This window comes from Dasypus novemcinctus, chromosome 20 (genome assembly GCF_030445035.2).
Source record: "Dasypus novemcinctus isolate mDasNov1 chromosome 20, mDasNov1.1.hap2, whole genome shotgun sequence".
Lineage (NCBI taxonomy): Eukaryota > Metazoa > Chordata > Mammalia > Cingulata > Dasypodidae > Dasypus > Dasypus novemcinctus.
The window spans coordinates 14,176,636-14,199,273 of NC_080692.1; the positions used below are offsets into that span (position 1 = coordinate 14,176,636).

The 22,638-nt window shown below is 40.5% G+C and overlaps 1 protein-coding gene and 1 pseudogene across 2 annotated transcripts in view; one reads left to right on the top strand and one right to left on the bottom strand.

The window, feature by feature from the left end:
• The window catches only part of PFKFB3 (6-phosphofructo-2-kinase/fructose-2,6-biphosphatase 3), a 376,565-nt gene that overhangs the window by 76,900 nt on the left and 277,027 nt on the right, over positions 1–22,638 (bottom strand). The gene's annotated exons all lie outside the window — the stretch shown is intronic.
• LOC101416011 (NADH dehydrogenase [ubiquinone] 1 beta subcomplex subunit 6 pseudogene) lies at positions 7,570–8,016 on the top strand (annotated as a pseudogene).

A 22,638-nucleotide genomic window follows, 5' to 3' on the forward strand; every position in this document is an offset into this window, starting at 1 on the left:
TTATTATGATTCTAGCAATGGAAGAAATTATATCATTGATGCGGAGACAGTGGCCAGTGGAGGTGCTGAAGGCAGGGAAAGGGATGAAGAGGTGTAAATGAGGGCATTTTCAGTACTTGGAGTTGTCCTGAATGCCATTACAATGACAGATACAGGCCAGTATAGATCCTGCCTAACCAACAGAATTGAGTGGGACAGAGTGTAAACTACAATGTAGACTATAATCCATGCTGTGTAGCAGTGCTTCAAAATATGTTCATTAAATGTAATGAATGTACTACACTAATGAAAGAAGTCATTGATGTGGGGAAGGGTTGGAGGTGTGGGGAGTGGGACATATGGGAATCCCTTATAGTTTTGTGTGTAACATTTTGTGTAATCTAAGTATCTTTTTTAAAAAAATTTATTTAAGAATAGGAGGAAATAGAGACACAGGACAAGAAATCTTGTATGGACAAATCAAGATATGTGGGATTTCCTCTTTTACAAAAATGAAAACATTCTGCACACTTTGATGAATACATGTTTCTAATGGAAATCCCTCCAAGTCATCTGGTAAATTTTTAGTTCATTCATTTTAGTGGCAGCATAATATTCTATGGTAAAGATTCAGAACTTTTTTAACCATCCCCCTTTAATGGGAATTCTATGTGTTTCCAGTTCTTGGCTACCACCAACAATGTAGTAATACATACCTTTGCATATTTGCTTTTATTTCCATAAGACATATATTCATGGGAGAAAGTGCTGGGTAACTCTTAGCACATTGCTTTCCAAAAAGGCTCTTTGCAATTCTGACAATAGTGATTAAGAGAGCATATTCCCTCATATTCCCACAAACAATACAGTTGTTTTCCATTTTTGTCAGTCTGATGGGTATAAAGTACTACGTCATTATTGCCAGTAAAATTTGCATTTCCCTAATTTGCTTGTAAACTGCAACATCTTCATCTATTTTCTGTGCTTTTGGATTTGCTCTTCTGTGATTTTTTGCATTTGCATTATTTGTCCATTTTTTCAGTTGGGTTGTGTCATTTTTTCAGTTTTGTTTGTCCATACATAAGAAATATTGTGTTTGTGCTACCTTTTGTAAAACAAAAGTTTTAATTTTATGTATCACATATATCTATCTTTTTCTTGTACAGATTACATCCAGTCTTGGTTAGAAAAGCTACAATACACCTATATTCATTTATAGGTCTGTTTAAGGTTATATGACTATGGAAAAAATATGAGAGGAGAATTATTAAATTGTTAACACAGAGAATGGGGTCCTGATGTGAAGGGAAAGCAAGGAAAGAAAGGATAGTTAAGAAAAAAAATTTTTTAAAGATTTACACTAAGAAAAAAACACCTACATGATCACTTTGATACATCCATAGATATTTTATTCATATATAGTTTTATATATTTTAAATTTTCTTTATATACATTTATGTATATAAAATAAATTAAAAGTAATTATAAAAATAAACAAAAATGAAGTTTAGGCAAGGACATTTTTTGCCAGGAAATATGATCAAAACTATAGCAGACATCAGCCTTTCAGCACATGGTGCATTTTTGTCCCATTACTGGTGACGTTAACTTGGATCACTTGATGAAAATGGTAATCTGCCAGATTTCGCCATTGGACATTTACTTTCCTTTCTCCTTTATTTATTGTACCTATATCAGTATGGACTTAATGGATTCTTATTTTACTTAATGAAATATAATCCTTTACTCTAACTAAATATTGATGTTCAGATTGCCCTGGACTTGGTCAGTGCAAGCTCGTTCAAGCTGGCATCTGTTTTCTTGGGCATGTTCCCATCCTTCTTTGAGCACTTCCTTACTTTCTGGCAAACAAGATGCTTTAGGCTGATCATATACTTTCCCTGCTCTTGACCTGGAATCAGCCATTTTTCCAAAGAGCACTGCTTCCTTTTAGTGGAAAATGGTATTCAGAAACCAAGATCTGAGCATTGGGTATGTTCATTGTTACCAGGATATCATTGCTTCTAGATGGATAGAGCTAGGAAACATATGCTTTAGATAAATGTATATACCAATATATGCATTTCAAATCTACATATCGATCTATATGTTAAAAACCCAATTCCAGACCAACACCATAAGAATCATTCTGTCCCTCCCTATTCCAACAGAGGAAAAACCTTGTTCTGTCTATCCACAATAAATTTATGCATATCTTCAATCTTAGATTAAGCAGAATGAAGTTTATAATTGCTAACTCTTGCTTCTATGATATAAAGAACTACTAACTAGAATTCATTGCTTGTTTAGAGTTCCTTTTGCCTTTAGCCTGAGAACAAATGGTTCAGGCAATTGATTTTTAATTTCTTTTCCATCTGTTTGGTACTAGTATGTTTCAAATATAATTAATCTTTGTATATTGACCTTGTACCCTACTACTTCACTTAATTTACTTATTAGTTCTAATAGGTTTATTTCTTAGGGTTTTCTGCTTAAGCATGACGTTATTTGTTAATAAAAACAATTTTTACTTCTTGTTTATAATCTTTATGCTTTTAATTGCTTTTCCTTTGCTTCTTTGTACACTGGCTAGGACCTCCAGTACAATGTGGAATAGACATAATGAGAACAAACATCCTTTTCCTGTTACCAGATTTAGTGGGGAAAAGATTCATTTGTCACCAATATCCATGATGCAAGATCTTTGTTGATGCCCTTTATCAGGCTGAGGAAGCTTCCCACACTTCCTAGTTTCTTGAGGAATTTTTTCTCATAAATGGGGGTTTAATTTTTTTCCCAATGCTTCTACTGCTTCTACTGAGACTGTATGCTTTTTCTCCTTTATTATTTTGTGGATAATATTAATTGGTTTTTAAATGTTAAACCAACCTTGTACTCCCTGGATAAACCCCACCCGGTCATGATGTGTTATATTCTTATACATTGCTGGATGTATTTTTATATTTCTGGCACAACAAGGTGTTGAAGTTTCATTGAGTACTTTCCCCACTATAGTCTTGTGTATTATAACATATTACCACACACTTGGTTGCTTAAACAAAAGAAATCTGTTATCTCACAGTCTGGAGGTCCGAAGTCCTAAATCAGTATCACTGGACTGAAACCCAAGTGTCAGCAGGGACACTCTCGCTCTAGAGGCTCTAGAGTAGAACACACTCCTCGCCTTCCCCAGCTCCTGGTGGCTGCTGACAGTCCTTGGTGGTGGTTGTGTCACTCCAGTCCTCTCCATGGTCACATTGTCTTCTCCTCGTCTGTCTGTGTAAAATCTCCCTCTGCTTCTCCCTTACGTGACTTACATATGTGACTGCATTTAGGACCCACCTGAATGATCCAGGAAAAGTTTCCCATCTCAATAACCTTAACTTAATCACATTTGTAAAGACCTTTTTCCTTTTTCTTTTCCCTTTCCCTTCTTTTCTTCTTCTTCCTCTTTTCCCTTTTTTTTTTTTTTTTTTTTTTTTTTTTTGCATATGAGGTAACATCATTCACAGGCTCCAGGAATCAGTACATTAGGACATAGATATGTTAAAGGACATTTTTCAGCCTGCCACATCTACTTTACTTTTTTTTTTTCTTTTAGCTCTTTAAAGATGTCATCTACTGTCACTAGCTTACATTCATTGTTTCTGATAGAAGTCAGTTGTTATTTTTTTTCCCTTGTACATAATGTTTTCCATTTTTTCCTGGTTTATCTTTAACATTCTCCTTTATCTTTGGTTTTCAACAATTGAATATGACAGGTCTTGGAATTTGTATTTACCTTGTATTTACATTGTATTTACCTTGCTTGAGGTTTGTTGAGTTCTTACTATCGGTAATTTGATGTTATTCACCATATTTGGGTAACTTTTAGCCAGTATTTCTTCAATTACTGTTTGCCTCATTTGCATTTGGTTTTTCATTATATAATACCATTATCATAAAGATTTTATTGCATGGGCCCTGCAGCAAAAAATAAGTCAACTTTGATAGATACCTTCAATTACATTTAATTAGATGCTTTCGATGTTCTTTACTTCCATTCCTTTCCTGACGCAAGGCCCAGGGAGAGATGACTGATCAGCTGTAACTGAGTTCAAGGAGAAAGAAGAGAGGGGCCAGCAGACGCGCCATCTTGTCTCACACCACGTGGCAGGACACTAGGATCCACAGTAGCTACTTTGGTGAGAAAGCATCTCTAATGTGCCTTGATCTGAACATTTCATAGCCTTGGAACTATAAGTTTTTATCCAAAATAAAATTCCTAACATAAAAGCCAATCCATTCCTGGTACTTTGCATCAGCAGCCCTTTGGCAAACTAAGACACTATCCAATAATTAACATACTTTTTGCAAGCAGAGGGCTCTATGATGGGCTACTGAAGGATAGACAGCCCCATGGTAAAATTGTTGGTCACTGGAAAAGTGTTTTCTGCTTTTTACAAACTCTGCCATCATTTCACCTCTGCTTTTACGGATTTTGCTTCTGTTAGGTTTATCATCTTTCTAGTAGAAAGAGTTAAGATTGGTCTTTCAAAAGTATCAGCAGTCAATCAGCACACTCCTTTCTTTCTGAACAATGAACCAACTTATTATAGCATAATGGGTATTGTTTTTCAAATACTGACTATTTTCCCAGTGTATCACATTTTGCTAGATCTTCAACTGGTATTGCATTGAATCCATAAATTAGTTTGGGTAGGACTGACATCTTCACGATATTTAGTCTTCTAACCCGTGAACACAGAATGTCTTTCGATTTGTTTAGGTCTTCACTGATTTATTTAGCTTTTTTTTTAAAGATGTATTTATTTATTTCCCCCTTTCCCACCCCCTCCCCCTGCCTTGCTGTTTTTGAGAGACTGCCCTGGTATTTCAAAATAATGGGGTTAGTTATGGGGTTGTGTTTGATTGTTTCTATCTTTTTTATATTTCTTTTTCTTGAGGAAAATATAGGAGAATGCTTGGAACTGGAAGAAACATAGGGAGGCAAGGATAACTTTAATAATTAGTTTATTTAAAAATCTGAAGGATCCCAAAGAGCTATTCTGGGGAAGCCAAGACTTAACCATAAGTTTATTGCCTGATGGTTGTAAACTTAAAGACTTGCACATTAGCTTAGATAGCTTAGATAAAATTATCTTATTTGAAAGTCGTTTATTAAAGGAAGACTAATGTGTTTACAAGGAAATGGATACCATTTGATTGTCCAAATTTACAGTCCTTCAACAAATCCATCCAGACTAAACAACTTCTTTACCATGGTGAGTTTTTTACCAAGGTAAGCTTCAACCTTATCTTAGAACCAGAATCACGGGAATGCCAGAAAGTATTCTTTGGTATGTGTAAAATAAAACAATTTTTTTTTACCACACTGACACTAATTCTTGGATCAGAATATCAAAGGACAATCTAAATTAGTTCTAGTTTTATAATCCTAATCTATCCATGTTTCTGAACTTCCTTAGTCTCATTTCCTTATTTCTTTTTCATCTATCTACATCATATATGTATACACACATACATTCACATACACACACAGAGACACAAATTCCCAAATGTTAACCTAGCCTCTGCATTGTTCTAGGGCTAGGAAACCTGGATGCTTGGGGTAGAGCTGGGTTGCCCTGAAGGTAGCTGAACTGGCTTTACTGAAAGTCCTCAAATGCACAAGTCCCTTAGTCTAAAGATAATCTTAAAAACTGCCATAATAGCCATCAGGTTAGTGGTTAAAGAGAAATCTACTAAATGTAAAATGCAGGTAAACAAGAAGGAAATGATGAGAGATTGCTAGTGTAATTTGAAAGAGACCATCTAGAAATGTTGTATGCTGGCATCCAGCAACTAAGTTTGTGCTCTACATAGTTCAGGCAAACTTGAAACGTCTAGTCATCATTAGACTTCAGAGCAAAGACATCACCAGGGATAAGGAAGGTCATTTGACAATGACAAAGGGGTCAATTCATCAAGAGGATATAATAATCCTAAACATTTATTCATCTAATTATGAGCTTCAAAATATACAAAGCAATGAAGGTGGACCCCTATCTCACCCCATATACAAAAATCAACTCAAAATGGTTCATATACTTAAATATAAGAACCAGAACTATAAAACTCTTAAGAAAATGTGGGGAAGTGTCTTCAGGACCTTGTCTTAGGCAATGGTTTCTTAGACTTTATACCCAAAGCACAAGCTACAAAAGAAAAAAATTGATAAATGGGACCTCATCAAAATTTTGAAACTTTTGTGCCTCAGAGGACTTTATCATGAAAGTAAAATGACAGCCTACACATTGGGAGACAATATTTGGAAATCACATATCCAAAAAGGGTTTAATATCCAGAATATATAAAGAAATTCATCAACTCAACAGCAAAAGGATAAAGAACCCAGTTAAGGGAAACGGACTTGGCCCAGTGGTTAGGGCATCCGTCTACCACATGGGAGGTCCGCGGTTCAAACCCCGGGCCTCCTTGACCCGTGTGGAGCTGGCCCACGCGCAGTGCTGATGTGCAAGGAGTGCCGTGCCACGCAGGGGTGTCCCCCGCGTAGGGGAGCCCCACGCCCAAGGAGAGCGCCCCGTAAGGAGAGCCGCCCAGCGCAAAATAAAGTGCAGCCTGCCCAGGAATGGCACCGCCCACACTTCCCGTGCTGCTGACAACAAGAGAAGCGGACAAAGAAACAAGACGCAGCAAATAGACACAGAGAACAGACAACCGGGGAAGGGGTGGGGATTTAATTAATTAATTAATTAATTTTAAAAAAAAGAACCCAGTTTAAAAATGGACAAAAGACTTGAATAAACATTTTTCCAAACAAGATGTACAAATGGCCAAAAAGCACATGAAAAGATGCTCAACATCATTAACCATTAGGGAAATGCAAATCAAATCCACAATGAGATACCATTTAATACCCACTAGAATGGCTACTATTATAAAAAGGAAAATTACAATTTTGAAGAAGATGTAGAGAATAGAACACTCATTCATTGCTGGTGGCAATTTAAAATGGTCCCATCACCATGGAAAAGATTGGTAGCTCCTCACAAAGTTAAGTAGAGAATTACCATAAGACCTGGCAATCTCACTTCTAAGTATATACCCCAACAGATTAAAAGCAGGGACTCAGACAAATATCTTCACACCAATGTTCACAGCAGCATTATGCATAATTACCAAAAGATGGAAACAACCCATGTGTCCATCAACAAATGAATATGTGTGTGTGTACAATGGAATGTTATTGAGTTGTAAAAAGAATGAAGTCCTGATGTATGTGATAACATGGATGAACCTTGAGGACATAATACTGAGTAAAATAAGCCAGACACAACAGGATAAACACTCTATTTTCCCACCTAAATGAAATATCCATAATAAGCAAATTCATAGAGACAGAAAGCAGATTAGAGTTTACTAGGGGCGAGGGGAGAGGTGATGTTTTAGTTTGCCAAAGGGCCACTGATGCGAAGTACCAGAAATGGATTGGCTTTTATAGAGGGGACTTATTTGGGGCAAAAACTTACAGTTCCAAGGCTGTGAAAAATCCAGACTGAGGCATCATAAGAGGAGCTTTCTGGAAGAATGGGAGCATGTGTCCGGGGCAAGACTCTGGGTAGTGTGCATGCCATGTCCTTCTTCCTTGGTACCGGCTGGGATACATCCGAGGAGAAGCTGCGGTTGCAGCAGCTGCAAGAGCTGAGGAGGCGATGGCTGGGGGATCAAAGCTCAGCCCTCGAGAGCCAGTGTTGCCCCTGTGGAAGGTGTGACCTATGGAGGAGTTCTGGAGTAAGTTTTTACAGAACAAGTCCCCCCTGGAAGAGCAGGCTCTATAAAGTATGCAGACGCCGTGACTTTGTTCTTACTCAAATACTTACACCTGCCGGGATTGTTCATTATCTCACATATCATGTGAGTGCAGAGCCATACGCCATCGTTGAAAGGAACCCCAGAATATTCCCAGGTGATATAATTCTGGAGACTGAAGAAGTTGTCCCACCAAAGAAGGAATATCCTGATCAACACCATTGAAGATTAAAAATTTTAAGGCCAAATTTGTTCCTACACAACCATCTTTACTGAATATATTTTCTGGAAAAGTAACCTTATTAAAGTTTACTCTTAGAAATGTATTGTCCTATCTCTTTCCAGACATTGAATAGTATGAGACTCTTTGAATCATTTAATGATAAGTAAAAACTGGACATGCAAAGCATCATGATCTGAGTGATCACCTACTTTTTACAACTCAATAACATTCCATTGTACACACACACACACACACACACACATATTCGTTGAATTGGAAAACAAGATGTAGAAAAGTATTCAGCCAAGAAAGAATTTTTCTTACAGAGAACTTACTCCAATCTAGTGTGAGGGAATGTAACAGAGTGAAATATTACAATAAACTAATATAAGAACAGAAATTCCACACACTTTTGCTTTATGGGAGGCTTTCTGAGACATTTTTTGAGTATTTTAGAAACTTTAGATTGAAAAGTATGTCATTCTGTCTATCATCTGATACTCAAAGGCTGTTGGACCTAGGATGCTTTGATTTTGCCCTATGAGAATGTAAAAGACTAAACTCTCTATGTCAGAAAAAATAATGGTTATTATAAAGGACTGTATGCAAAAATAAATTTGGAAACTTAAAAATAAAACAAAAAACAAAGAGGTGGTTTTCTCACCAAAGTCAGCTGCCATGTTTTGAAGCAAGATGGCGGCCTATCTCTGCCAAGGTTTCAGCCTTCCCCTCCGAGCTCACCATCTGCTCTTGAACTACTCCATGGGTCAGCCTCTTGAAGCTTGGTGCTTAAGCAATCCTTTCTTTTACATGGAAGGATCAAACATGATGGCTTCCTTTTCCTGTGTGTATCTCTGGATTTGTATCAGACCCAGCAAAGGGGGGGAGGGGGAGCGGGGATCTCAACCTGAGTCACACCTCACTTATGTGGTCCAATCAAAAGCCCTAAAGCCAACTTATCAAGTAATCTAATCAAAGGACCTCAACTAAATGTAATGCAGTCAAAGGGTATCATACCCAGAGGAATATATTAGTCTAAAAACATAATCTTCCTCTTTTTGAAATTCATAAAATAATCTCAACTGCCACAGGAGGAAATGGGGAGTTGTTTCCAAGGCATAGGGTTTCTGTTTGGAGTGATGAAAAAGGTTTTGTAATGCATGATGATAATAGTAACATAAAATTGCAAATGTAATTAATGTCACTGAATTGTACACTTACAAATGGTTAAAGTGGCAAATTTTACATTATATTGACACAATATTTTTTTAATTTTGATGTCCAAAACAATTTTAAGAAACAATCTGGCAAGATGTATCAACATTCTTAAAAACATTCATCCTTTAAGACTCTCACCCAGTAAATCAACTTCTATTTAGTTTTGTAGGAAAACTGACTAGAAGTACTTAAATTTTCAGGAAATCTGTCTAGAAGTAGATAAGGAAATAACACAATATGGAGACAACAATTTATGTACAAGGATGTTCACTATAGAAGCATAAAAGCAAAAATCTAGAAATAATCTGAAATATGGGTAAGTAAATTTATGTAATGGAACACCTATAGTAAAAAGTTACATGAACAAAGAGAGTTTATGACAAGATAATGGTAAGTGAAAAAAGCAGGCAAGATTACACATGCATTATGTACATACTACAAAGTCAGGGCTCAACTACATAAATAAACAAATAGAAAAGAAAGAGTAAAAGCCCATTGGCTACTGCTGGGGATTGAATCATGCCCCCCATAAAAGACATGTTCAAGTCTTAATCCACATTCCTGTGGGTGTAGACCCACTTGCAAGCAGAACCTTTGCAGATGTTATTATTAAAGTGTGACCAAACTGAATGAGGGCAGGCCATACTCCAAAATGGATGAAGTTCTTATAAGGAAAGGAAATTGGACACAAAAGTAGAAGCCAGAAGTCAGTGGAAACCAGAAAATAAGGCAGATCATCATGTGATGGGGGCAGAGTAGCAAGGCAAGGAACCTCAAGGGTTGCAAGCAAGATACCAGCAGAATACCATAGACGCTGGGGGAAAGTGTGGCCTGTCGAGAACTTGATTTTGACCTTCTAGTGTTGTTTATGCTATTTTTTTTAATTTGTCATAGCAACCCTGGCAAACTAAGACATAAAAAATAGGCAAAATAAAATTTCACATCAGATTGACAAAAAGTTGAAAGGCAGACAATTGCAAGCATTGATGAGTACATAAGGAAATTGACACCCTCATACTCTATTAGTAGTGTAAGTGGATTAAAACTATTTGGGAGAGTAATTTGCATCAAAGATAAAACTATGGTGTGAGCTAGCAGTTTCATTCCTAGGTATATACTCCCAGAGGAATTTTCACATATGTGCAAAAAGAAACCCGGACAAGTATATTTACAGCCATATTTTAATAGCAAAAACTTAAAAGCTGTTTTTTAGAGACAGTTTTAGTAATGTAGAGTGGTGAATGAAATTAGTACATTGTGAATGAAATTAATACCACTGAATTATATATCTGAATGTGGTTAAAAGGGAAATTTTTAAGTGGTATATATGTGGCTAGAACAAAATGGGAAAAAAAATGTAGGCCTCTACAACACAAACTATGGACCAGAGTTAATAGTAGAATTATGATAATATTCTCTCATCATTTGGAACAGAGGCTCCCCACTAATGCAAAATGTTAAAAATGAGAGTGGGTATAAAGAGCTCTGCATTTTCTGCATGATCTTTCTGCAAACCAACAACTTCTCAAATAAATTAAAGTTAAACAAAGCCCACATCTAGCAGTAGAACAGTTACATGTTCCCTCAATGGACAACTGCACAGCAGCAAAAAGTAATTATCTAGGGCTACAGGTATGAACATGGGAAAATCTTATAAGATTTAGTTGAATAAAAAAATGAGGGAAGCGGACTTGGCCCAGTGGTTAAGGCATCCGTCTACCACATGGGAGGTCCGCAGTTCAAACCCCAGGCCTCCTCGACCCTTGTGGAGCTGGCCCATGCGCAGCGCTGATGCGCACAAGGAGTGCTGTGCCACGCAGGGGTGTCCCCCGCATAGGGGAGCCCCACGCGCAAGGAGTGCGCCCTGTAAGGAGAGCCGCCCAGCGTGAAAGAAAATGCAGCCTGCTTAAGAATGGCGTCACCCACACAGAGAGCTGACACAACAAGATGATGCAACAAAAAGAACAACAGATTCCCGTGCTGCTGACAACAACATAAGCGGACAAAGAAACAAGATGCAGCAAATAGACACAGAGAAAAGACAACCGAGATTGGGGGGGAAGGGGAGAGAAATAAATAAATAAATAAATCTTTTTTTTTTAAATGAAGCATTACATAATGAATATATAGCATCAGTTGGTCATGCAGGAAAAGAGAAAAATACTACATATCGTCTTTTATGTGGTAAATAAACATGAAGAAGAGAATAATACACACCAATTTCAGGGTTTTGGTTACTTCTAGAGGAAAAAGAGAGGAAGAGGAATGGAACTGGCCAATAATGAGAGACAGGCTTATTTTAAAAGATAAATAGGGGGAAGTGGATGTGGCTCAAGCGATTGGGCTTCTGCCTACCACATGGGAGGCCCCGGGTTTGGTTCCGGTGCCTCCTAGAGAAGGTGAATTGGTGCAGTGGGCAGGCAGAGCAAGTTGATACAACAAGATGACACAACAAAGAGACACAAAGAGGAAAGACAATGAGGACACAACAAACAGGGAGCTGAGGTGGCTGAAGTGATTGAGTGTCTCTCTTCCACATGGGAGATCCCAGATTTAGTTCCTGGTGCCTCCTGAAGAGAAGACAAGGAGAACAGAGTGCACCCAGCAAATGGACACAGAGAGCAGGCAGCAACCACAAACAACAAGGGGGGGGGGATTTATTAATTAATTACGTTGATCTTTAAAAAAATAGTTAAATAGGGAAGCAGATGTGGCTCAAGCAATTGAGCTCCTCCCTACTACATGGGAGGTCCTGGGTTCGGTTCCTGGTGCCTCCTAAAGAAGACAAGCAAGACAGTAAGCTGAAACAATGGGCTGACCCAACAAAATGATGCAACAAGAGACATGAGGGGGGAAACATAGTGAGAGACACAACAAAGCAGGGAGCGAGAGTGACTCAAGTGATTAGGCACCTCCTTCCCACATAGGAGGTCCTGGTTTTGGTTCCAGGTACCTCCTAAAAGGAAGACAAGCACACAATGAACAGACACAGCAAGTGCAAACAATAATGGGGTGGGGAGAAAGAAAGAAATAAAATACACCTTTTTTTAAAATTTCATATCAGGATTGATATTTCATATCAGGATTTCATATCAGGGTACTACTCAGTTGTAAGAAGGAATACAGTACTAATACATGGGATAACATGAATGAATCTTGAGGACCTTATGTTGAGTGAGGCAAGCCAGGCATTGAAGGACAAATACTACATGACCTCTCTGATACGAATTAAGTAAATCAAGCTGTCTCAGAGAGCTAGAGACTGGAAGATAGGCTTACAGGAAATGGGGGGAGGGGGGGAGGGAGGAAGGTTGTGAGCCAATGCCCACATGGGCGAAATCTATGATAAAGTGGAGGTAAGTAGTTGTGCAGTGAAGGGATAAGACTGGGGCATAGGGATGCTATTGGGTTGGGCTTTGCAGCTTGAGGGGGCTAGGGTTTAGAGGACGGGTCAGATGGTCCATGGAATTGAGGGGAGGGTTGGGGGGGAGCAGGTGAACATGGGATATTGTCAGGTATGTGGTCAAAACTACAATGTTGAGAAAACTGTTTAGAAAATATAATAAAGAAGGATTACTGGGTTAAGGTATTTGATGGGAGGCAACTGGCACAGGGTGCACCTGGGGCAGGCTTCTAGGGAGTGTGTGAGTGCTCATCTTGTCATAGTGTGTTGTATCAGTGGGTGGAGACCCACACAATGAGCAGGAAGTTTTTGTACCCCCATCCTGGGGAGGCCTGATATTCTCAAACAGATGGGAAGTTGTCTCTCAAGAGCATGGGTGGCTCCCAATGGGGGAGGACAGACTACCGTGTCAAGCCCTCAGCATTGTTGCAAGTATCTAGCAATCTTGTCCTTCAAGCAGTGAAGCCTGGTGTCACTGTGGGCCCTGAGGGGAGAGGGAGAGAGGAAAAGAATAGATGGAAGAGGGGGTAACTGGGGAGCAATGGAAGTGTTCTGCATGATTGTGCAATGATGGATAGAGGACATACTAAATTTCACCGAAAATTTATAAAGGTGTATAGTCTAAAATGTAAACCATAATGTATACCATAATGGAACCATGGTTAGTAGCTATGTTTCAATATCTGTACATCAGTTGTAGCAAATGTAACATCCACATGTAAAAAGATCATTGCTGGGGAAGGGGAAAAAGGGTTTGATGTTGGGTATATGGGAGTCCCCTATATTCTATATGAGACTTTACTGTGACCTAAAGCATTTTTGAAGATAAAATAAAAATTTTTTAAAAATGATGTAGATACTGAGGAAGAAATGAAAGAGATTGCTTTGCCACTGTACATACAGGGCAACACCTATTACAGTGATGAAAGGCAAAATATAAAAAAAAATTTATGATATTTTTCATTTTTTAATACCCAAATTTATTTTTTACTTTATTTTAGTTTTTCTAAATTATTGTGTATTTTATTCTAACCTTTAAACCTATCATTACTATTTCATTTTCCTATTAATTGAATTTGGCAATATATTAGACTTCGTTTTTGAGGAAGTCTTGGATCTCAGAGGGGTTCAACTATGGCAGGGGAGGAGCATGGTGTGGGGTGTCATTGATGGGGGATATATGAGTAGAAGGGAGTTCTCCAGGGCATACATATAGGGTATATGGATATGTTCAGATATTCATTGGGTATTGACATAGTGGATAGAGTTTCACATGACAACTGAGCAAGTGCTGATTTCCATTTCTGCGGGGCTCTGTCACATTCCCCAATGGAACAGCAACAATCCCCCAAGTGCAAGGGCAAAGACCCAGTGAAGAAGGATGGTCTAATCGGCCCTTGATACTGATGACTATGCTTATGAGCCTGTGTGCTTGAAATTTCAACTAGGCCTAGAGCTGTGGGGTGCCTAAGAGTTACCTCCTGAGGGCCTCCATGTTGCTCAAATGTGGCCACTCTCTAAGCCAAACTCAGCATGTAAATGCATTACCTTCCCCTCAGCATGGGATGTAACTTCTGGGAATGAACCTCCCTGTTGCCAAGGGATTACTACCAAGCATCAGTCAGTGATGTAACTAGAAAAAAGACCTTGGATAAAAGGGGGAAATGGTAAAGACAAATGAGCTTATACAGCTAAGAGACTTCAAAATGAGTCAGGAGGTTATCAGAGGGATTGTGCTTATGCACATCTCAGCAGGATCCCAGAGACAGCCAAAGTAGATACAACCCCAGGTAGTGGTACTCTTGAGGGCTACAGAGACACCTAGGTCCTATGGTCATGGCAGATGGCTCTAGAATTCAGTGCCTTGCTGGTGGGCCCTAATTTGGAATTTGTGCTCCTGCGTGTGATGGAGTTGGACACAGATGTGACCTCTCTACACATGCCTCTTCTGTCACTTTTACTGAACCTGTGGTTGGTGCTGGGGTTGATGTATGCTCAGAAGACTTGAATCTCTGGACTACCCATGTACCAGCTGGGCCCTGAGCCTCAGCAGAGTTGCAATACCTATGCTCCAGTTTGTTAGACTTACCCAGGTCAGCTAACAAGGAGGTGAGGATAGTCAACCACCACACCAAGGAACCAAGAGAGTCTACAACTGCAAGTAGGAAAAGCCAAATGGGATCTAAGCCCCCATTCAATTTAGAGGTGGAGTGGGCATCGCCATCCCAGGGTCATCAGGATGGAGGAATAAATTTGGATTAGAGTGGACTTACTGGTATTCTACTACAGAATTATTGTGACTCTAGCAATGGAAGAAATAATATCACTAATGTGGAGACAGTGGCCACAGGAGTTGTGAAGGTAGGGAGAGGGAAAAAGAGGTGTGATATAGTGGCATTTTCGGGACTTGGAGTTGTCCTGAATGATATTGCAGGGACGATGCTGTACATTATATATCCTGTCATAACACACTGAATGGACTGGGAGAGAGTATAACTACAACGTAAACTATAATCCATGCTGTGTAGCAGTGCTCCAAAATGTACTCATCAAGTGCAATGAATGTACCACATTAATGAAAGAAGTTGTTGGGAAATGAATGTAGCTCAAGTGAAAAGGCCTCCACCTACCATATGGGAGGACCCAGGTTCGATCCCTGGGACCTCCTGGTGAAAAAGAAGAAGAGAAAGCATGCCTGCATGGTGAGCCAATGCATATTTGTTGAACCAAGTGCCTTCATGAGTGCCCGCATGGTGAGCCAGTGCCCGCACAAGTGATTCATGCAGCAAGATGATGACGCAACAAAAGAGAGATGAAGGGGAGAGTCAAAGCGAAGCACAGCAAATGGACAGACAGTAAAAGAAAAAAAAACAGCAGGGTGGGGGTGGGGTGGGGAAAATAAATCTTTTTTAAAAAATGAAAGAAGTTGTTAATGTAGAAGGAGTGGGGAGTGTGGTATATGGGAACATCTTTTTTTTTTAATGTAACATTTTCTGTGATCTATGTATCTTTTAGATTTATTTTTTTTTATTTATTTCTCTCCCTTCCCCCCACCCTGACCCAGTTGTCTGTTCTCTGTGTTCATTCGCTACGTGTTCTTTTGTTCACCTCTGTTGTTGTCAGTGGCACGGCAATCTGTGTTTCTTTTTGTTGTGTCATCTTGCTGTGTCAGTGCTCTGTGTGTGCAGTGCCATTCTTGGGCAGGCTGCACTTTCTTTCACGCTGGGCGGCTCTCCTTACGGGGTACACTCCTTGCACGTGGGGCTCCCCTACGCGGGGGACACCCCTGCGTGGCACGGCACTCCTTGCGCGCATCAGCACTGCACATGGGTCAGCTCCACACGGGTCAAGGAGGCCCGGGGTTTGAACCGCAGACCTCCCATGTGGTAGGCAGATGCCCTATCCACTGGACCAAGTCCACTTCCCTCAAACAAGTCTTAATGTAAGGACTCTGGTTTTAAATCTGTTACTGTATTACGATTTTTCTGTATTTGTTCCTTGAATTTCAATTCTACTAGACTTTTTACATAGTCAAGTCTATTATATTTCCAATTGTTTCTTCTACCAATGCTTTTCTTTGTAAAAAGACTTTCTGTATACCCACCTGCATTTCTCTGGTTGTTTTATGGTTTCATTTTTTATACTTAATTCTTAATCTGTAATTAATTTATCATAGCATTGGTTGTGAGGAAGGGGTCTACTTTTATTTCTCACTAATCTATGAAATATTTTTATGACAAGCAAAATATGCATTTTTGTTTTGTTTACTGTTTATCTCCTCTCCAAATAGGAGAAATCCCTGGGCTCATTTTTGGGGTGGTTCGGCAGGGAGTATGCCCATTTTAAACAACTTAAAGCAGTAAAGAAAAGGCTTACATTGAATGGAAATCCTTTTACTAACACCTGGTACTGGATAAATGAGAACATTACGCCAAAACCTTGGAGGGTGGAAAAGCACAGAGAAATGAAGCGTATGCCTTCTCACTTTAAGGAATTTACTGTCTTGCTGGAAACACAAGGTATACCTAGCGAAAATCAGAAAGTAGGTAATTATTGCAAGAGAATAAAAAAGTGTTCAAACAATCGGTTAAGAAGATGAAGAAATCACCACACGCTGGAATGAGCAGGAAGATTCATGGAGACGAGAGTGGAGCTAAGCCTTGAGGGTGAGGTGGCTTTGGATGGAGGAAAGGAGGGGGATGGAATTCCAGGCGCTGCACTAAGTGTGCAGGAGGCAGCTTGTTCTTGCTCCAGAGGATGGGGAAAGCCCCCTAGTAACTGAGGACAATGTGCACAAGGAAGCAGCAACTCCCACCATGTGCTGAGAGCCTGCGGGTCAATCTCTTACATGTGTTATTTCATTTAAAAAGTGAAATCACTATTGATGTGGGCTATGGGGGGAGGCTGTTCGTCTCTTTGTAGATAACCTAAGCTCTCTTTGTCCTGACCTGTGGGTGTGAGATGGTGAGAGGCTGCAGCCCTACCCTTGGTAACCATGGCAACGACTCCTGTCCCGGGAAACAATTTAGCAATGCAAACTCTATAAACTTTAAATATTCAGGGAAAAATGCAAACCAAATGTGCAAAAGCTTATCTAGAATGTATGAAGTCCATGCTAAAAGCTGACATAGGATGTGGAAGATACATGCTAATTCAAGCCTACCGAGCACTGAAACAAAGAACGATTTGGCCCTTCCTCTCTGTATAAAAGGAACTCAAAATTCTCGTTTGGGGCTTGGGTTTGAAACAGGAAACTCCTGATTCCAGCCATCCGTCAATAAATCATTTTTCCTTCTCAAAATCATTCCTGAGTCCTGGCCTTTCTATACCCAAATAATTGAACTTCTCTCAACTTCTACAACACTATGTCATTGTGGAAGATAAAATTTCTCATTGAAAACAGAATTTCTGCATTTGCATGATCTACAATTCTAACCTTAGCCACTAGGTGGCGCTTTAAAATTAACGTTTTACAGCCAAATTCTGGAACTAGGGTTGGAACTCAAAAGAGCCCGGAGCCGGCCGCAGTCCCAGCAGCTCGGGCGGCGGGAGGAGCGGTAGCGGCCAGCAGCACCGCCAAGATGCCCAAGGGGAAGGTCAGCTCGGCCCAAGGGGCGGGGCAGGAGGAGCCCAAGAGCAGATGGGCGAGGCTCTCCGCTAAGCCCTCTCCTGTAAAGTAGGAGCGACGCCAAAAAAGGCAGCGGGAAAGGATAAGCCTTCAGACCAAAAAGTGCAACCAAAAGGAAAAGGGGGAGCAGAGGAAAAAGGAGCTGAAGTGGCCAACCAAGAAACTAAAGAAGATTTACCTGCAGAAAATGGAGACACTGAAAATGAGGAGAGCCCAGCCTCTGATGAAGCCGGAGAGAAAAAAGCCAAGTCTGGTTAAGGCCATAAACCATGTCTTGTTGGTGGTCCCTGTTTCTCATTTCTTGAACAATCCAGAGGAATGTTTTTATCAGCTATTTTGTAAATGCAAGTTTTTTAGTAGACCTAGAAGAAACATTTTTAAGAAGGTGATTGGAATCCCACTTCATTCCATTTTTTTAAATGTAAATACTTTTTTCTAATAAGGGAACTCATTTGCTGGTTGTTTATTTTTTGGGTACAACCAGAAAATAGTGGGATATTGAATTATGGAATTAAGACAGCTTTGACTGTTTTAAGTGTCAATTTAACATTCCCCTGGGGGCTGGCAGTTTTTATACCCTTTAATGCAACAAATACTAACTGGTGATTTAGAATCAAAGTTACGCATTTAATATGTGTTAAACATTTTAAATTACTCCTATGCCCGTGATTTTTAGTAGACATGTTTCTTAAAACCACTCCCTGATCTTGGCTCTCCTGTCAGAACTCTGTAACATCCTTGGTCACCATAGTCCAGTTTTCCTAATTACTTTGTTATGTGCTGTGAAAGACTGGAAATGTGAGTATGTAGTGTGTAGGGTATTGTGAATTCGTGGGACTTAGAGATGTAACAGTTTATCAACATTTGACAATATTGGTACTTGATATCCTTTTTTTAAAAATTATTTTTATTATTTTATTTATTTATTTCTCTCCCCTTCTCTTCCCCCCCCCCCCCCCCCAGTTGTCTGTTCTCTGTGTCCATTTTGCTGCGTGTTCTTCTTTGTCCCGTTCTGTTGTTGTCAGCGGCACGGGAATCTGTGTTTCTTTTTGTTGCGTCATCTTGTTGTGTCAGCTCTCTGTGTGTGCGGCACCATTCCTGGGCAGGCTGCACTTTCTTTTGCGCAGGGCGGCTCTCCTTACGGGGCGCACTCCTTGCACGTGGGGCTCCCCTACACGGGGGGACACCCCTGCGTGGCAGGGCACTCCTTACGCACATCAGCACTGCGCATGGGCCAGCTCCACATGGGTCAAGGAGGCCCGGGGTTTGAACCGCGGACCTCCCATGTGGTAGACGGACGCCCTAACCACGGGCCAAGTCCACTTCCCATGATATCCTCTTAAAGAAAACTTGCCTCCAAATTTTAAGCTGAAAAGTCACTGGAATAACTAGAAAAACAATTACATGACTTTTTAGGTTTTCAGTACGTACGTTAAAAATTGTGCACCCATTGTTCATAATGTCTGCTGATCTTCAACACAACCAATAAAATCTCAATTATGAAAGAAAAAAAAAAACAAAAGAGCCCTCAAGGCAACAGGGCAAACTTTTTTTCACAGATGCCAAAAATGTAAACTGGTTAGGTCGTATAACTAGTCAGTGGCAGAGGATGGTCTAGAAGGCTTGTGAATTTGCAAAGAATAATTTTAGGATGAAGCTTGATATAAGCGCTCTTACGTGTTTCCAGTTCTAAGTGAAATCAGTTCTGAACCAAGGATTTTCTAAAAGCTTTTGTGTTGTTAAAATCTGCACAATGCTTTAGACAGACTTGCTTTTTTACGAACTACTGTGAATTCAAAGGACATAGCTATCATTATGCTTTTTCTCCACTCTGGGAAAATATGAAAAGTGCTGGTCACTACAAAGGCTCGGAACAATTTACCAAACTGCCCTCTTAGGGGGACGATCTGGATCTGCATGCTCTAGGTAAATAACAGGCCCGACTTCAACCCACAGGTGAAATCCCTGAGGGGCTCCCCGTGGCAGCCTTGGCCCCTGAGGCCTTACGTTGGGAGCCTTCACTGTCCTCCACGGGCCCAGGAGGTAGCAGGGCAGTTTGGTAGAGCGGCCAGTCCTCCCACATTTTCAGTTCGAAGCCTGACACCTGCCTTAGTACCAATCAGCCCAACCTGTTTCCAGGCTCACCAGACAGCTGACTGAGAAGAGCAGGACCAAGAATGGCGCCACCTACTAAGAGCAATTAGGAAGACATCAGGCAAATCCCTCCTTCTAAAATGTATGCCTTCAGACTCGACCCGCTTGGCATTCCATTGTTAAAAAGTGTGTTCCTGAAATCAGAAGAACTTGCCGGGGTCTGGAGTTCCCCAGTGAAAATGCCAGGAGCCCTGGGTAATCAGCACTTAAGTTATTACTGCTGTGTGCTGTGAAGACTTGCCAGAGAGGGGCCAGGACACAAACAAGGGGGAAAATTCACAAATAAACAATGAAATGAGAGAATGCAGAGTTGCCTAATACCCGGGTTTTCCTTGGAAAACTACTGCACAGAAAAATCAAATCTGCTCATTATTAAGCTATCAATATGAGAAATAAAATACACTGTCAGAGAGTTTGGGATTGTGAGAATTTGGATTAGTCCTCGAGCTGCTGTACGCTTCAGTTTGCATACAATCTCTCTTTCTCTCTCTAGAAATTTAAGGAAGTTGCCTTTAACAAACTTTGATAAGGAAAGGATAGAATTATGTATTCTTTATTCTTGCTATCAAAGTTGTGAACATAATGGCCAAATGCTGCCACTCAGTCATGAGAAATCTGTAAGCACTTTTTTGTTTGTTTGTTTGTATGTTTGTTTTTTAGGAGTACCGGGAATTGAACCTAGGACCTCAGACCTGGGAAGCCTGGGCTCAGTCACTGAGCTCTATCCACTTCCCTGCAGGCACTCTTTAGCAGATTGCTTGCCCATTGCTTTCTGGCCCGTGTAGCCTGGTTTCTTCTGTACCCTGTCCTCTCTCGCAATAAAGAGTGAAAATCATCATGAATTCTGCCTGAAGTCTTCATATCACACATACCTTGACACAGAATCTGTTCTAAGGAGAAAAAACCATTCATGTGCTTGGTTTTAAGAACAAAGTGCTGCTGAAGCTAATCATTACAACAGTGAAATAAGCAATTATTGAGCACCAAGCATGTCCCGGGCACTGGGGATGTAAGAAGACATCATTGTCAACCAGACCCTGCGCAGCTTCCTCTCCAGCAGAAGAGGGGAACACTTGACTGTGCTTATCAAGCCAATGGTGTCTTCCAGCAGCCCTGCCTCTGTGGTTCCCGAGGTGGTTACTAGCAAAGACTGGCCTGGTGTGACCCAGGAACTCTGGGTCCAGCGCCTGGACAGCTCCGAGGGGCACCCGGCAGTGACTTTGTCCTGGCGGCCGCACTAGACTCCTTGGGTATCGGGTGGGAGAAGCCGTCCACCCGGATCCTTACGTGACGCTAACAGGCTCCCCTCCTTCACTGTGTTCTCAGGACTGGGGATCTCGCAGACTGCGGCTTCGGCTTGTTCCCACCAAGTCAGCCAAGAAGTCTTCTGAGTCAGTGGCTGTTAGCACATTCCTTGGGGTTTGTTTGTTTATCATGTCTCTGAGAACTCTCAATCCTGCCCCACCTCTGCCTCTGCAAATTGCTGGAGAGCAGAGGTTGCCGAGGTGAGCAATCTCCTAACCAGGAGGGCTAGGCAGGGCCACCCAGTGTCCCTGGCTTCCTTGTCTAGAGCAGCGATTGGCAGGGAGAGATAATAAAACATAAACTAGAAAGAGCATGTGAAAGCGTAGAAGAGTAGGGAAAGAGAGGGGGGAAATAGAAAAAGCAGGGGAGATAGTAAGGAGGAAAGGAAAGAAGGGCTAAAGTTGTCAGAAATCCACTGAATAAAAAGTGGCCATATTCTATTAAAGGTATAAGGAAAATTGGAGACAGGGAGAGTAGTTACTTGTGCTCCTCTCTGAAGTTTTAAATCCTTATTGTTTCTTCTGGTACAAAGAAGCACACTGCCAAAATGTCCTAAGTAGGATTTACCTTTATCAGGTTTTTGTCTTTGGGTCCTTGGTTTCTTAGTAATGTGTGAGGGAGGAAAGGAAGAAGAAATAATAAATGGATAAGTCTCCACTTTTTTATAGCTTCTGTCTTCTTGCAGTAAGTTCCAACTCCAAAAAAAAAAAGTTATGAGAATAATAATAATTTTGAACTTGTATCACTAGAGGGGGACAGAGGAACGTGAGAAATACTGCATTTACTTCATAGACGAGACAAGATTAGAAATGAAAAGAATTTAATTCTTCAGCCTTCCCCTTAATTCAAAATGTGCATCCTTCCTTTAATAGAGTGCAATCTATATGCTCGTTAAGAACTAATGAGGGGGGAAAGCTGCCTGCAGCAGGGAAGTGCAGAATTATTGAGACCAAGTCATGGGAAGGGACTCACTGGTCTTCTGGTCAACAGCTCTCAGCCACGCGATCTCAGCATACTGTGTGAGTCAGCAGGAAATCATGCAGGAATCACAGCCACAGGACCAGGGCTATTATAGTAGTAATTCCCACCTCATCAGATTGCTGTATAAATCATACAAACTTGATCAATGTAAAACTTCCTCGCAAACAGCCAAGAGATACATAAATGCAAGCCCAATTATTATCAATAGCTGTGTGTTCAATTCATGAGATTACCTACTTAACTACATTATTAAATTCCCCAGGGGAGCAGATGCAGCTCAAGTGGTTGAGTGCCTGCTTCCCATGTATGAGGTCCCAGGTACTTCCTAAAAACAAACAAACAAACAGAAAAACCAACTCTCCTTGGGAAGTGGATGTAGCTCAGTGGTTGAGTGCCTGCTCCCCATGTGCAAGGTCCTGGGTTCAATCCCCAGTA